The 15,158-nt window shown below is 36.3% G+C and overlaps 1 long non-coding RNA gene across 1 annotated transcript; it reads left to right on the top strand.

Annotated features, from left to right (window-relative positions):
- The first annotated feature begins 11,792 nt into the window (after positions 1–11,792).
- LOC113302126 lies at positions 11,793–14,748 on the top strand. Its single transcript, XR_003336658.1, has 2 exons — positions 11,793–13,382; positions 13,473–14,748. It is a non-coding gene; the product is annotated as an uncharacterized LOC113302126 (long non-coding RNA).
- The last annotated feature ends 410 nt before the right edge of the window (positions 14,749–15,158 follow it).

The raw sequence follows: 15,158 nt of genomic DNA, 5'->3' as shown, positions 1-15,158 counted from the left end.
GTGTTATTGTCAAAGTTGTGATACAATTGAACTTTTATGTTGTGTAATAATACTACGACACTGTATAACAATGATTGAGAGCATTTTGTTTTCTCATTGTTATAGCTACGGATCTTCAACAACTGTGATGCTGAACTTACAACCTTTAGGATCATGGAGCACTTGGAAGTGACGAAGATTTCGAGTCGCGTTGAAGAGCCAAGGAGATCAAGCATGTGGATAAGAAGCTACATTTTTTTTTATCTTTTTTGTAATCCATATGTATTGATAGTTTTGTCACTAAAACAGACAAAGGGGGAGATTGTTAGAGCATTGCTCAGTCAAACTCGCATGCGTTGCTATATCAAGCATGTTTGTCAATGTTAGTGATCAAAACTATAAGTCTTGATTTCTATCCTATTTGTAGATGTCTCAGACTAGGACATAGATTATGTAGTTGAGCTTAAATCTTTCGACGTTCATCTCTTGAAGACGAAGAACTACTAAGGGGATCTTGTGGAACTTCTTCGACAAAAGGTTTGTGGAGACTTGAACTTATCTATCACTTGGAAAGTTTATTTCTACTATCTCTTATATTGAGACATAAGTCGTGTTACGATATAGTTTTCTCTATACCCATTTGAGATTTCGAGCTGAGTATATCTTGGTTACATATTTCTCGAAATATGTGTTGGTAGGATTTCGCTTCGACCAAGTTCATCGTATATCATGAGAAAATTGACCAGTAACATCTTACATGGTTTGTGTGATACAATCATTTGGTGTAAGACTTGGAAGGTTTCAATAATGATTATTTCAATATCTTGAAAATTTCTTTGATGCTAATAGTGTGTGAAAACGGCTATTGACATTATAGAAGAATGTTTCAATGATTGAAATAAAGAGTTGATGATGTAACCATCTTTGGATATAAGCATATATAGTGTGTTCGCACATTAGTGTATAAGTCCATAAACCGAAAGTCAAGAGTATGCATATGTGTGTACACAAAATTGGTGAAGGAGACAGGTTAAGTATGTGTACCCATACGCATACTGACGGAAGTTATCGAACCGAGAATTTCTGCTGAGTTTGGTTTTGGCAAAACTCTTAAGTAGTCACCTTTAGTATGCGTATCCGTACGCATACTGGCGGAAGTTTTTGAACCGAAAATTTCTGCTGAGTTTGGAAACTTTACAAACTCAAAACCGATTGCTTAAGTACGCATACTTAAGCTGGTTACTTTGTCAAATCGGCCAAGTACATGAACTTAAACATTTAAATCATAAGGAATGCAATCTTTGCAAACGGTGGATATAATGTCCATGATTGATTCAAGTGAATCAAACCGATTTTATTTCAATTGTGTTTTTATAAACAATTGAACAACTCTTTAACTAGTTTCATTTGAGTCATTTGAACTAGTTATGGTTAAGATGAATAAGGTTGATATGAGAGTAATCATATGGCTAACCTCGGTTAACTATTTTGTGAACCAACATGGTGTACACGTTTAGGTACGGTTACATAAACCTAAATGAGGGTACATTTCATTTGTGTATAATAAGCTAAGTTAGATCTAACGGTTGAATTAGGTTTTTCATCTGACGGTGAATATTGAATGCTTTGTTACCAAGGTAACTTGGATTGTAAACCCTGATTTGAAAACTATATAAAGGAGAACTCTAGCAACTGGGAAACTTAATCCCCACACCTCATGTGTGTTACTAGTTGCATAACTAGAGTCGATTCTCCTTTAACCTTAGGTTTCTTCTCGAGACCCTATAGGTTAACGACTTGAAGACTTCATTGGGATTTTGAAGCCAGACCCAACTATTATCTTTGTAGTTGCGTGATCTGATCTTGCTGTTTCTATCGTGTTAAGTAAAATTGAAATAATTGGCTCGAGATTTTATATCTCCGATAAGCAAGATAAAAAAGTAATCATAATCAAACTTCGTCTCATCGTTTGTGATTCCACAATAACTTTTTTCGCTAGTCGATTAAGTTTATTGTGAGGTGATTGATAATACTGAGTTGTTCTTCGGGAATATAAGCCTGGTTTGTCAATTGGTTCTTGTTCACCTTCATTTATTAAAAGACGGAACAAAAACTCTTGGGTATTTCTGTGGGAGACAGATTTATTCAATCCTATAGACTTTTCTGTGTGAGACAGATTTGTCTACCAAGTCTTCGACTTTGGGTCGTAGCAACTCTTAGTTGTGGGTGAGATCAGCTAAGGGAATCAAGTGCATAGTATCCTGCTAGGATCAGAGACATAAGGAGCGCAACTGTACCTTGAATCAGTGTGAGATTGATTAGGGTTAAACTACAGTCCAGTCTGAAGTTAATTGGTAGTAGGCTAGTGTCTGTAGCGGCTTAATACAGTGTGGTGTTCAATCTGTACTAGGTCCCGGGGTTTTTCTGCATTTGCAGTTTAGTCGTTAACAAAATTCTGGTGTCTGTGTTATTTCTTTTCCGCATTATATTTTGTTATATAATTGAAATATCACAGATTCTGCGTCAATATCAATCAATTAGAATATCCAATCTTTGGTTGTTGATTTACATTGATTGACACTTGAACATCGGTCTTTGGTACCGTTCAAGTAACTCCTCCTATATTCAATCAGGCTTACAGATTCCTATTTGCTGATTGTGGATTGAATTAAGAGTTAAAGATATTATACTCTTTGATATACTTTAATCTAGATTGACTCCGACTGTCTAGTTGATTCTCTAGAAAGTGTATTGGAGTAAGTCCTCTCACATTTCCAAACAAATTGTTGGGTGTGGTTGTTAAACCCCCGCATTTTCAATTGGTATCAGAGCAGGTAAACACATTAAAGACCTGATAAGTCTGTGTTTGTAGCGTTCTGATATGGACAAAGGTGTTATCTCTATAAACGTACCACCAGTCTTTGATGGCTCTAATTACTTATGGTGGAAAATTCCTATGCGTGCCTTTCTTCAAGCGCGTGATTTTCAATCATGGGTTTATGTAGTTAATGGCCATGATGCTCCCGTTGTGGAAGCAGGGAATATGAACGTTCCAAAGAACATTGGTGAATACAATGCTACCGAGATACTTGCTACAAATCAAAACTCCGACGGTTTGAATGCCATCATACATGCCATTACCCTAGATCTTCAGCACCATGTGACTACGTGCACTAAGTCTAAAGATGCTTGGGATATCTTAGAAACCGTATTCGAAGGTAATATCAGTGAAAAGGAAGTTATGCTTCAAAACCTTAATTCTGATTGGGAAAACCTTCGTATGGAAGATGAAGATTCATTTGATGAGTTTAATCACAAAGTGTCTGAAATTGTTAATGCATCTTTTGCATTGGGTAAGACTATTCCTGAAAAGGATATTGTGATGAAAATTCTCTGATCGCTGCCATCTAGATACGATTCTAAGAAGCATGCCATTGTTGAAGGAAATAACCTGGATACACTTTCCAAAAATACTCTTGTTGGAAAGCTTAAAATTTTCGATCTTGAACTTAAACAAAGAGATAAACATCATTTGTTAAGCAATCATGTTGTTTCAACTGATAAAAAGTCTCGACATCCTAGATTGATTGATAAAAGATATGAGAATTGCTTTAACTCTACTTTGTCACTGTTTATACAACAATTTAAGAAAACTCTTAGAAGAAGTAAAAGAAAGTCTCAAAAGAGAGTCATGTCAATCAATAAGAAGGATAAAAAAGTTCAGAAAAGCTATGTTTGCAAAACTGGATCAAAGTGCTATAAAAGTATCCAGGATACTTATAAAAATCCTGATACGGAGTTTAATTCGTTAACCAAAGCATGGATGGCTACTCTTGACTCTTGAAAAGGCGAGGGTACCCAAATATACTTCAAGCTAAAACTTTTCCTACCTATAAGTCCTTTCTCCGAAAGTGATTGTCTATGGACTGAGTCGAGACAATGCAACTAATCGGTTCACACTTCGTGTGATTTTCCATGGATATGAGTTCGAGACAATACAACAACGAAGTATGTTCACTTGATAAAAAGGTTCGGACTTAACCAAACACAATAGGATTGCTATCAAGTAAATAGGAATTAACGTTTGTGTAAATTACTTCAATTATAATAAAACAATTATAATGCGGAAAATAAAAGTAAAATGACACAGCCAGATTTTGTTAATGAGGAAATCGCAAATGCAGAAAAACCCCGGGACCTTGTCCAGAATTGAATACTCTCAGGATTAAGCCGCTACACACAATTAAACCAACTTCGTATAGTTGAGACCAAGCAACTAAACCTATAGTTCACCTAGTTCGGTATGGATTCCCACGCCTCCAACTTATAAATAAGTCACGTACTTGTTACAATTCCTTTGGTTCGTATTCCAAATAGTAAAGGAGCAATAAATCTGTTTGGTATCAACTCTCTTCAACCAAGTGATGTGAGTTCGACAAAGGCTCTTCTGTTTATCTCAATAAACTCCTTCGTCAGGTTCTTAGATCTATCTTATTCTCAAATACCGAAGTAATTGTTAAGATTTTGCAATCAATACTTTTAATCACAAAGAATTGTATTGATGTCGATCTACACATCTAATCAATCCAGTCTACCACAAGGATTAACCGATTATAGTTGGATCCTCTCATACCGAAACAAGTATTGTGCACACCAAAGATTATGAACCCCAAATCAGAAATCTTCAATATCTTATTTGTCTTCAAATCTTCTTATATCTTCAATAAACACCTGCACACAACAACTTGAATCTCTTGTGATCAATCACGCACATAACGGAGTCTGTTAACAATGAATTATCACAAGATCGTCTTTAGAACTAACAACAGTCTAAAGATCCCTGTCGAAAATTCGATCTAGTTTGAGTGAATCTTATATCAGAAGAGAAGATTCTCAAGCATAAACAAACTAGGTGCAATCAATCAAAATCAATCGAAAACACAAGATAAACCGCAATTATCTAGTTTCACACCAACGGTACTAATAGAGGTTCTCAATCCCAAAGAAGACTTTAAACTGAGCGTCCGTAAGAGATTTCGGCTAATTAGGTTACTCTCCTCTCCGAATAGGCGGCTACACCAGTAACAACACAACCGAGGAAGTTTGCTGTCACGAAGGATTAGTTTGCTAGAAATGAAAACTTCAAGTATTTATAGACAAAGAAGTTTGGACACCAAGGAATTTCCAAAACCGAAAATATTCTCAAGATATGCAATATATTTCCAAATTCGGTTTCCATAATTCCTGGAAATGCTCTGTCCAAAATATTGAACGAAAATCTCTTTGGAGAATCTTTAACTAGTGAATGCACATTACTAATTTTCATTTTCCTAAAATAAAATTAAAAACCTTAAATAAAACATTCTTAACTTATTTATCTTTCGATCCTGGGATTTCTTCCTTTAGCTATTAAGGAATAACTTTGAACAATAAAAGATAAACATTACAACACATGTTCAAAGTATGTCGACATCCTTACTTTTTAAGTCCTCTTTCATACTTACAACCTTGAAACCGATTTTCCACACTTTCAAACAAGTTTAGAATTGGTTCATCTGACTTTCAAGAACTATGTGATTGATCAAGAACACTCAATCACAAATCGTGGGTTTAACGGTTCTACCAAAACAAGTTTCGGTTTAACCTCCATGTGAGTACTGTGCATAGTCACACTAGATTTCCAAAATTCGGTTGACTAGGTACTAGGATTGGTTCCCCACATATATATGGTATCTAACTTATATGAGTTGCACATGTCCATAGGATCGGTTCCCCTTGCCTAAAAACGTGTTGCACATGTCCATAGGATAGGTTCCCCTTTCTACTAAAAACTTGTTGCACCTCATACAAGGATCGATTCCCCTTTGTTATATGTTGCACCTTTTAATAGGATCGGTTCCTTTTTACCCAGATTCGGTCATACACAAATCACAAGCTCGATCGTACCATCTCAGGTGATTACTTAAGATCGGTTTCACTAATAAAAGTCATACCAATACATAAGTCAGGCCTTTGTGAATAGTTTTACCAAGAACACAAACGATTCATGAGCGGTTATACTAAATCACACATATTGGTTGTTCACAAGATATGCAATGAATAACAATACCAATAACGCTCGGCGATTTCCTTTTAGATATATAAACAAGTTTATGAACGTACTTCCTTAAAACACATGTAAAACATTGTAACCTAGGATTAAATCTTCACCTCATACCCATACATAATCACAATAGCATTTAAACAATTATGTCGATGTATTATCTACAAAGTTTAATGGTTAAGCAATAAACCTCATATTGTATTCCTTAATACTATGTCTATCTAGAGTGTTCATGCTTCGCAGTTTTGTTTTCAATATGCACGACTTAAAAGATACGTTAGGGAATGAAACAGTTCAAGTCAAATATCACTAACCTCAAGTGAAAGGATGATGTTGTCGTTGTAGCTTCTTACTTCTTAAAGTCTTCAAGTCTTCGCAATACTTGTAATGTCTCATATCCTAATACTTTCAAGCTAACCTATACGAAGTTGACTCTAGTACATAATCAAGCGACTCTTAAAATGAGTTTTGATTCACTAAAATATGACAACCAAACTTGACATACCAACGCTTGGTGGGTTCAACCGAGCTATGCTCTAACAATCTCCCCCTTTGTCAATTTTAGTGACAAAACTCTTACAATCATATGGATAAACAAATTACAAGAATTCATTACTCATACGCTTGATTCCGGAATTCAACAACACAATAACCTGCATACATTCAATCCTTAAATGACACTGTTGACATTATAATAACAAAACTAATACTCCCACTAAAGGTAAGATAGGTAGATTTTATCAATCCGCACGTCTTTGTTGAAAAGACGAGGGTGCCCAAATATACCTCAATATAAAACTTTTCCTACCTATAAGTCCTTTCTCCGAAAGTGATTGTCTATGGACTGAGTCGAGACAATGCAACTAATCGGTTCACACTTCGTGTGATCGTCCATGGATATGAGTTCGAGACAATACAACAACGAAGTATGTTCACTTGATAAAAAGGTTCGGACTTAACCAAACACAATAAGATTGCTATCAAGTAAATAGGAATTAACGTTTGTGTGATTTATTTTAATTACAATAAAGCAATTATAATGCGAAAAATAAAAGTAAATGACACAACAAGATTTTTTTGACGAGAAAAACCGCAAATGCAGAAAAACCCAGGGACCTAGTCTAGAATTGAATACTCTCATGATTAAGCCGCTACACAAAATTATACCAACTTCGTATAGTTGAGACCAAGCAACTAAACCTATAGTTCACCTGGTTCCGTCTGTATTCCCATGCCTCCAACTTATAAATAAGTCACGTACTTGGATCAATTCCTTTGGTTCGTATTCCAAACAGTAAAGGAACAATAAATTTGTTTGGTGTCAACTCTCTTCAACCAAGTGATATGAGTCGTACAAAGGATCTTATGTTTATCTTAACATAAACTCCTTCGTCAAGTCCTTAGATTTATCTTATGTTCAATTACCAAAGTAATCGTTAAGATTTTGCAATCAACACTCTTAATCCAAATAATTGTGTCGATGCCGATCTATTCAATTAATCAATCCAATTATATCACAAGAACAAAACTGATTATTAGTTGGATCCTCTTTTTACCGAAACAAGTATTGTGCACACTAAAGATTATAAACTCACAAATCAAAGTTCAATATCTTCTTCGTCTTCAAATCTTCTTAGATCTTCAATAAACACCTGCACACAATCACTTGAATCTCTTGTGATCAATCACGCACAGAACGGAGTCTGTTAACAATGGATTATCACAAGACCATCTTTAGAACTAACAACAGTCTAAAGATCCCTGTTGAAACTCTGAACTAGTTTGAGTGAATCTTATATCAGAAGAGAAGATTCTCAAGCATACACAAACTATGTGCAATCAAAGTTCAACCACCGTTAGTCAATCAAATCAATGAAAACGAAAGATAAACCGCAATTATCTAGTTTCCTACCAACGGTACTGACTAGAGATTCTCAATCCCAAAGAAGACTTTAAACCGAGCGGCCATAAGAGATTTCGCCTAATTAGGTTACTCTCCTCTCCGAATAGGCGGCTTCACCAGTAGCAGCACAACAAGAGGTAGTTTGCTGTTACGAAGGATTAGTTTGCTAGAAATGCAAACTTCAGTATTTATAGACTAGGAAGTTTGGACACCAGGGAATTTCCAAAATCGAAAATATTCTCAATATATTCATTAAAGAACAAATTCGGTTTCCATAATTCCTGGAAATGCTCTGTCCAAAAATAATGATCGAAATCTCTCGGAAAATCTCTAATTAGTAAATGCACATTACTAATTCTTATTTCCATACAAAATGAAATTAACAACCTTAATCAAAAGATTCTTAACTTATTTATGTTTCGATCATGGGGATTCTCTTCCCTTACCTATTAAGGAATAACTTTGAACAATTAAATAATAAACAATTACAGCACGTGTTCAAAGTATGTCGACATCCTAACTTTATAAGTTCTCTTTCATACTTACAACCTTGAAACTGATTTTCCACACTTCCAAACAAGTTTAGAATTGGTTCATCTGACTTTCAAGAACTATGTGATTGATCAAATAACATTCAATCAAAAATCATGGGTTTAACGGTTCTACCAAAACAAGTTTCGGTTCTACCTCCATGTGAGTACTGTGTATAGTCATACTATCTTTCCAAAATTCGGTTGACTAGGTACTAGGATCGGTTCCCCACATATATATGGTATCTAACTTGAATGTATTTCACATGTCCATAGGATCGGTTCCCCTTTGCCTAAAAACGTGTTGCACATGTCCATAGGATCGGTTCCCCTTTCTGCTATAAACCTTGTTGCACCTCATACAAGGATCGGTTCCCCTTTGTGATGTACTGCACCTCTTACCAGGATCGGTTCCCCTTTCCCAGTTTTTTTCAGACATAAAATCACAAACCCGATCATACCATCTCAGGTGATTACTTAAGATCTGTTTCACTAATAAAAGTCATACCAATACATAAGTCAGGCCTTTATGAATAGTTCTACCAAGAACACAAACAAGTTGTGAGCGGTTATACTCAATCACGCATATTGGTTGTTCATAAGATAATCGATGAATAACAAAACCAAGAACACCTGGCAATTTCCTTTTCGATTCACAAACAAGTTTATGAACTTACTTCCTTAGAAAACATGCAAAACATTGTTCCCTAGGATGAAATCCTCAGCTCATACCCATACATAATCACAATACCATTCAAATGATTATGGCGATGTCTTATCTACAAAGTTTAATGGTTAAGCAATAAACCTCGTATTGTATTCCTTAATACTATGTCTATCTAGAGTTCAAATATGCTTCGCAGTTTTTTGTTTTCAATATGCACAGCTTGAAAGATACGTTATGGAATGAAACAGTTCAAGTCAAATATCACTAACCTCAAGTGGAAGGATGATTGTTGTCGTTGTAGCTCCTTGCTTCTTCACATCTTCAAGTCTTCGCAATACTTGTAATGTCTCATATCCTAATACTTTCAAGCTAACCTATAAGAAGTTGACTCTAATACATAATCAAGCGACTCTTAAAATGAGTTTTGATTCACTAAAATATGACAACCAAACTTGACATACCAACACTTGGTGGTTCAACCGAGCTATGCTCTAACACCTTAATCAAGCTTTTCTTGTAAGAGCCGCTTGGAGAATTTGTATAAACTCTGAAGAGCAATGGGTCAAGGAATATACAATCCAAATACTTTCCTGGAAAAAGTTTTATTCATGCAAATATCAAAAACAATTGCTCTTGGGATTGGAAGGGCATTCAGAAACGACTTACTTTCATAAAGCATCACTGTAGATGGAGACTAGGAAGGGGTAATAAGATCAAGATTTGGCTTGATGTGTGGATTTCTGGAATAAATACACCACCAACACCAAAGCAAGGAGTGGAAGATAGCGAAAAATACATCTGGGTTAATGATCTCTTCATTCAAGATAACACTCAATGGAATAGTGAACTGCTTCATCACCTGTTCGATAGTAACACCGTGGATCTGATTCTGAACATGAGAATTCCAACTGTTGCTGAAGAAAAGCTCATTTGGAACTTAACACATAACGGGGTTTTCTCTCTAAAGTCCACTTACAATAAAATGCACGAGTTAAGACTGGGTAATCTGCAAACTTCTGATAAAATAAAAAACTCTACCATCAGCTGTAAGAGGTTCTGGAGTATACATACATGTCCTAGAGTAAAACATTTTTGGTGGAAATGCCTCTCAGACTCTCTACCAACCAAAGTCAGGCTCTCAAGAAATTGCAGATACATAAACTGTCTATGCCCATTGTGCAATTAGTTCGATGAATCCCTCATGCATATTCTCTTTAATTGTCCCTTTTCTAAGGCAGTTTGGATACAGATTCCTGGTGGTGCTAGTATTTTCTCAGGGACTCATAACAGTATCACTGCCATGTTTGAAAGCTGGATGGAACAACCTCATCATCAGTCGAATCAAACTGTAGGGCTGAACACTGCAATGATTGTTTCTTGGTCAATCTAGAATGAGAGATGTGAAGTCCAATTCCAGAATAAAACAGCTGACCCGATAGTGGTTGCTAGAAATTCTATATCTTTTGCTAGTTATATTGAGAAACTTAACACTAGCGTCTCAGTAAATACCAATATAGGCACGCCAGTTAGGAAGGAGTTACCAAAGTGGAAACCACATGCTTATCCCTTCCATGCTTTTAATTGTGATGCTTCATATGATGCTAATACATGACTAACTGGTATTGCTATTGTTTTACGTGATTTTGCAGGAAGATGGCGGGGCTGCAAATCCAAATGCTATGCAGGAATAAGGAACTCAAAACAAGCAGAATGCCTGACTTTTCTCGATGCAATTAGATGGGCCTAGAATTTGCAATAAACCTGCAGACAAATTAGCAAAGTTCTGCAGGCATAATGGTATTACTAGAGAGTGGCATACTGAGCCGCCTCGTGTTATTGAGACATATCCCTCGTCAGACATTGAAATGGTTTTTTAGTTAATAAAATTTCTTTGGCATCAAAAAAAAAAAAAACGATTAGTAGAATTTATGTATATTCCTTTTACGGGGAATAGGGTTTACATTAGTGCGGCGATTAAACAGAGAAGAGATAGGAGAAAATTAGTAGAGAGGAAAGAATACCAATGGTGCAGGCGGATTTGATAATTTAGGGAGCTTCAACCTAAGGAATTGATCGAGTTGCTAACATATCTTGAGGCAAGTTTATGCAATCCCATAGTCTCTGATAAATTGTAGAAATGGCAATTAAATAATTCTTGATATTGTGGTGTTATATACATTCTAGGAATAGCCATAACTGTATTCATAATAGCATATGGATTGGTAATTTGATGATAGGAAGAGTAGATTTAATCTGATGTGTGACCAAGGGAATAGGGAACTAGAATTTTACTCAATATTTTTGTTCCATGTTTACTGTAATTGTGAATGGATGTGGTTGCATACCTACAGTACTCGTGATTCGTGAAATTATTGCACTATGTGATTGATGGAGGGAAAGGTGTTTGTTTTGTGCATTATTTTCCAGTTATAGTACTGAGTCCAAATGTATCGAGATGTTAACATCCAGTGCTCCTAGGTTCAAGTTTGCAATGTGCTCAATTTTAAAAATTTCCATTATGTCTCTGCTATTGGGTTTTAGTGGTGGTCTAATGCTGCTCCGGAATGATGCAGTTGACCTGACTGTCATCTCTGCGAATAAAACCACTGCTCAATTGGAGAACGTTTCAATTTGCCAAGATGCAGTCTTCCCTGCATTTATGGTCCTCCAGCTCAGAACAATAGGAATCAAGCACATCTCTAATTTGGTTGCAACAATCAGTAATCCTTACTGCATTATTGGAGACTTTAATGCTCTTCTAGACTCTTCGGCTAGTTCATGACAGAGATATTATTGATTTAGGATTTTCAGGCCCTGCCTTTACATGGTCAGATAATGGCACTGTCCGTAAACCCATATTCAAAAGATTAGACAGCTTTGTGCAATTCTTCTTGGAGGTTGATTTTTCAAGAAGCGGTAGTTCTTATCTTCCCAGAATTCATAGTGACCACAACTCATAGATGAAAGAAAAGGCAGCTGGGAAAACAGTCAAGGTGGCAAATTCAACAAACTACTACTCACTCTAGGAAATCATCTCACCAAAAGGAGTAGGAAAACTTTTGGGCACATATCAAGAGAAATGGAAGAAGCTAAACAAAAACTAGTGGAGCTACAGGAGAGAGGAGGAGGAGAAGGCGTTTCACCTTGTTGTTCTTCGTAGGATAACAAAAAATACAATTCTTGCTCTAAAAAATGAATCTGGAGTTTGGTCCTTGGAATTTGATGAAATAAAAAGAATTTTAGTCTCTCACTTTCATAAGTTCTTTACTTAAGATAATAACTCTGTAGCTGTGAATCTTTTTCCTCTTGATACCGCTAACTCATCCATTTCTCCAGTTGAATGCAGTCAGCTAGCATCAATTCCATCTTCCGATGAGAGCTTCTCCACCATCAAAGCAATGGCTCCTACTAGCGCTCCAGGCCCGGATGGTCACCCAGCCTACTTCTACAAAAATTATTGGGGTGTTGTTGAATTTATTCAAGATTGTTTCAGGTACTCCTCAATTCATTCTGGCCTCAACCATACATACCTTTCTCTTGTACCAAAAATAAAAAATCCTGAAAGGCCATCTGACTTTAGACCTATTGCTTTATGCACTGCCTTGTAATTCCTATGCATTTCTTATCGACAAGTATGATACAAAATTAGCATGGTGGAAGAAACATATTCTTAATTATGCTAGTAGGACAACTTTAATTCAATCTGTCTTAGCTCTCATCCCTCTTTTTTACTTGTCTACTTCAATTGTCCGCAAACACATTCTTAACAAGGTTTCTCAAACCATTAGAAAATTCTGTTGAGGTCATTCTAGAAATCAGAAAATGCTTCTTTATACCAAATGGGACTCGTTTACTGCTAATAAAGAAAAGGGTGGTTTGGGGTTAAGATATTTAGAGAATGTGAACAAAGTTTTGGTGGCCAAGTTAACTTGGAGATTTCTAAATGATACAGACTCTTTCTGGGGTTCTTTACTTAGAGTCAAGTACTTGAAAAATGCAAACTTCTAGACTAATAAAAAGCCTCAAAGATGTTATAGCACCTGGAAAGCCATGCTGAGCTCAAGACATTCTCTTTCTTCTAGCTGTTTGTGGTCTGCTGTGACAGGTACTGAAGTGGATATATTGTTTAATCCCTGGATTCCTTCATTGCCAGGTTTTAAACCATCCTGACCAAGTCATTTCTCTGTTGATGTTTCAAAGGTCAGTGATTTGATTATTCATAATGAGGCCAGGTGGAATATGCAGCTAATTAATCAACTCTTTGATCCTTTTGATAATTCCCATACACAGATCTGCTTCTCAAGATAAACACATCTGCGCTCCTACCAACTATAGCGAGTTCATTTCTAAATCCTATCAAAAGTTATTGTCAAATGATGCTGGCGAATCTTCTCAATAGTTCATGATGGTGTTGGTGTGTTGTCTAAGATTGTAAGATTCATTACTGGGGTTCCCATGGAGTGTCCTTTTTGCCATTTAGAAGTTGGAACTATTGATCACGTCTTTCTCAAATGTACTATTGCTCAGGCTACCTTATTACTTCTCTATTAGGCTTAAGAATCCTAGTTACAGATAACTTCTCACTCAAAGACTGTGTTCAGAGGTGATTGCAGGCTAATGATGGAGGTTAAGGTTTCGGTATGGGAGCATGCTTATGATGGGCTATTTAGAGAGCCAGAAAAAAAATTAGTTTTTGATAATCTTAACCCAAGCATCTGAAGGATTATTAATGACCGAATTTACTGGTTCAATACTTTCTATTACTTCGGTGAACATGGTGCTGATAGTGATTCTAACCAGACTCCTATCAAGTCCCGGATCCCGTACTTCCTCAATGGTCTCAACCTCAAGGTACGGTAAAGATTAATGTTGACGCAGCTGTGAAAAATGGCATAGGTTACCTGCTGCAATTGCAAGGGATTGGACGGGATGGTCCATCTTTGGAGTACATCTGCTGATACTCCTTTTACTCATCCGTTTGCAGCTGAAGCAACCAGTTTTCTTCTCGCTTCTTCCCAGGCTCAGAAAATGAATTTTAATCAGATTATTGTTGAGAGGGACTGGCAAGTGGTTGTTAAGGCTCTCACATCTGATGCCCAGTCGAATTCCTTGGACAATCGCCAGAATTGTAGAAGAAATCAAGTCCAGCTCTTTACAACTATCTGTTAGCTTGCTCTTGCAGGTTATGCTTATCAGCATCATATTCCCAACTGCATCAGTCATTCTATCTCTGCAGTTCCTTCTTACATTCTTTTCTGCTGAGCCTTGTAATTTTTGTTTCGTTCCGTGGCAACCCATCAAAAAAAAAAATGTTATCCGAATCATGTTAAGGTGGGATTGGATGCAGAATTCTAAACGTGGAATTCATGGGTCTAAGGGATTTGGTGGAATTACAATTCCCTTGGTACGTTTGGTTGTCCAAATTTCTTGGATTCACGTTTCCTTCGGGATTTATAATTCCACCAAATCCCCCATTTCGAATACTAACTCCTCTTAAGGTTTACTGGAAAACTTATGAGGGATTTATGTGCCCACTTTTTTTAACCTTAAAAGCCTTATTTTCTCCCTCTAAATAATCTCCGAACAGTACACGTAATTTAAAACAAGGAAATGTTAAGCATTATAAGAATTTTCACTTAGTTATCAAGCACACGAAGAATTTGCATGATTCGCAGTGTTTGTAATCTGAATTATATATCCCTCGGAATTGTGAATTCTACCACCAAACACACCATTAGATTAATTTTATGGACCGTAATCACATTTTCCGTCTTTTTCTAGCCATTATCTAAGTATAGGCTTGAATTGAAGGTCCTCGTTAGAACAATTGTTTTGGAATTGAGTGTTAAAATCCTCAAACGAGAGATTCAGTGAAGGCGTGAGTTTTTAATTCTGGGAAAGACTATTTTACACATTAAGAGGTTGATGCTTAGCCTCTTCTTTTTTTTCTTTCTATTTTACCATTTCACCAAATCA

Source organism: Papaver somniferum, chromosome 8, assembly GCF_003573695.1.
Source record: "Papaver somniferum cultivar HN1 chromosome 8, ASM357369v1, whole genome shotgun sequence".
Lineage (NCBI taxonomy): Eukaryota > Viridiplantae > Streptophyta > Magnoliopsida > Ranunculales > Papaveraceae > Papaver > Papaver somniferum.
This window is presented reverse-complemented; position numbering and strand designations above follow the sequence as displayed.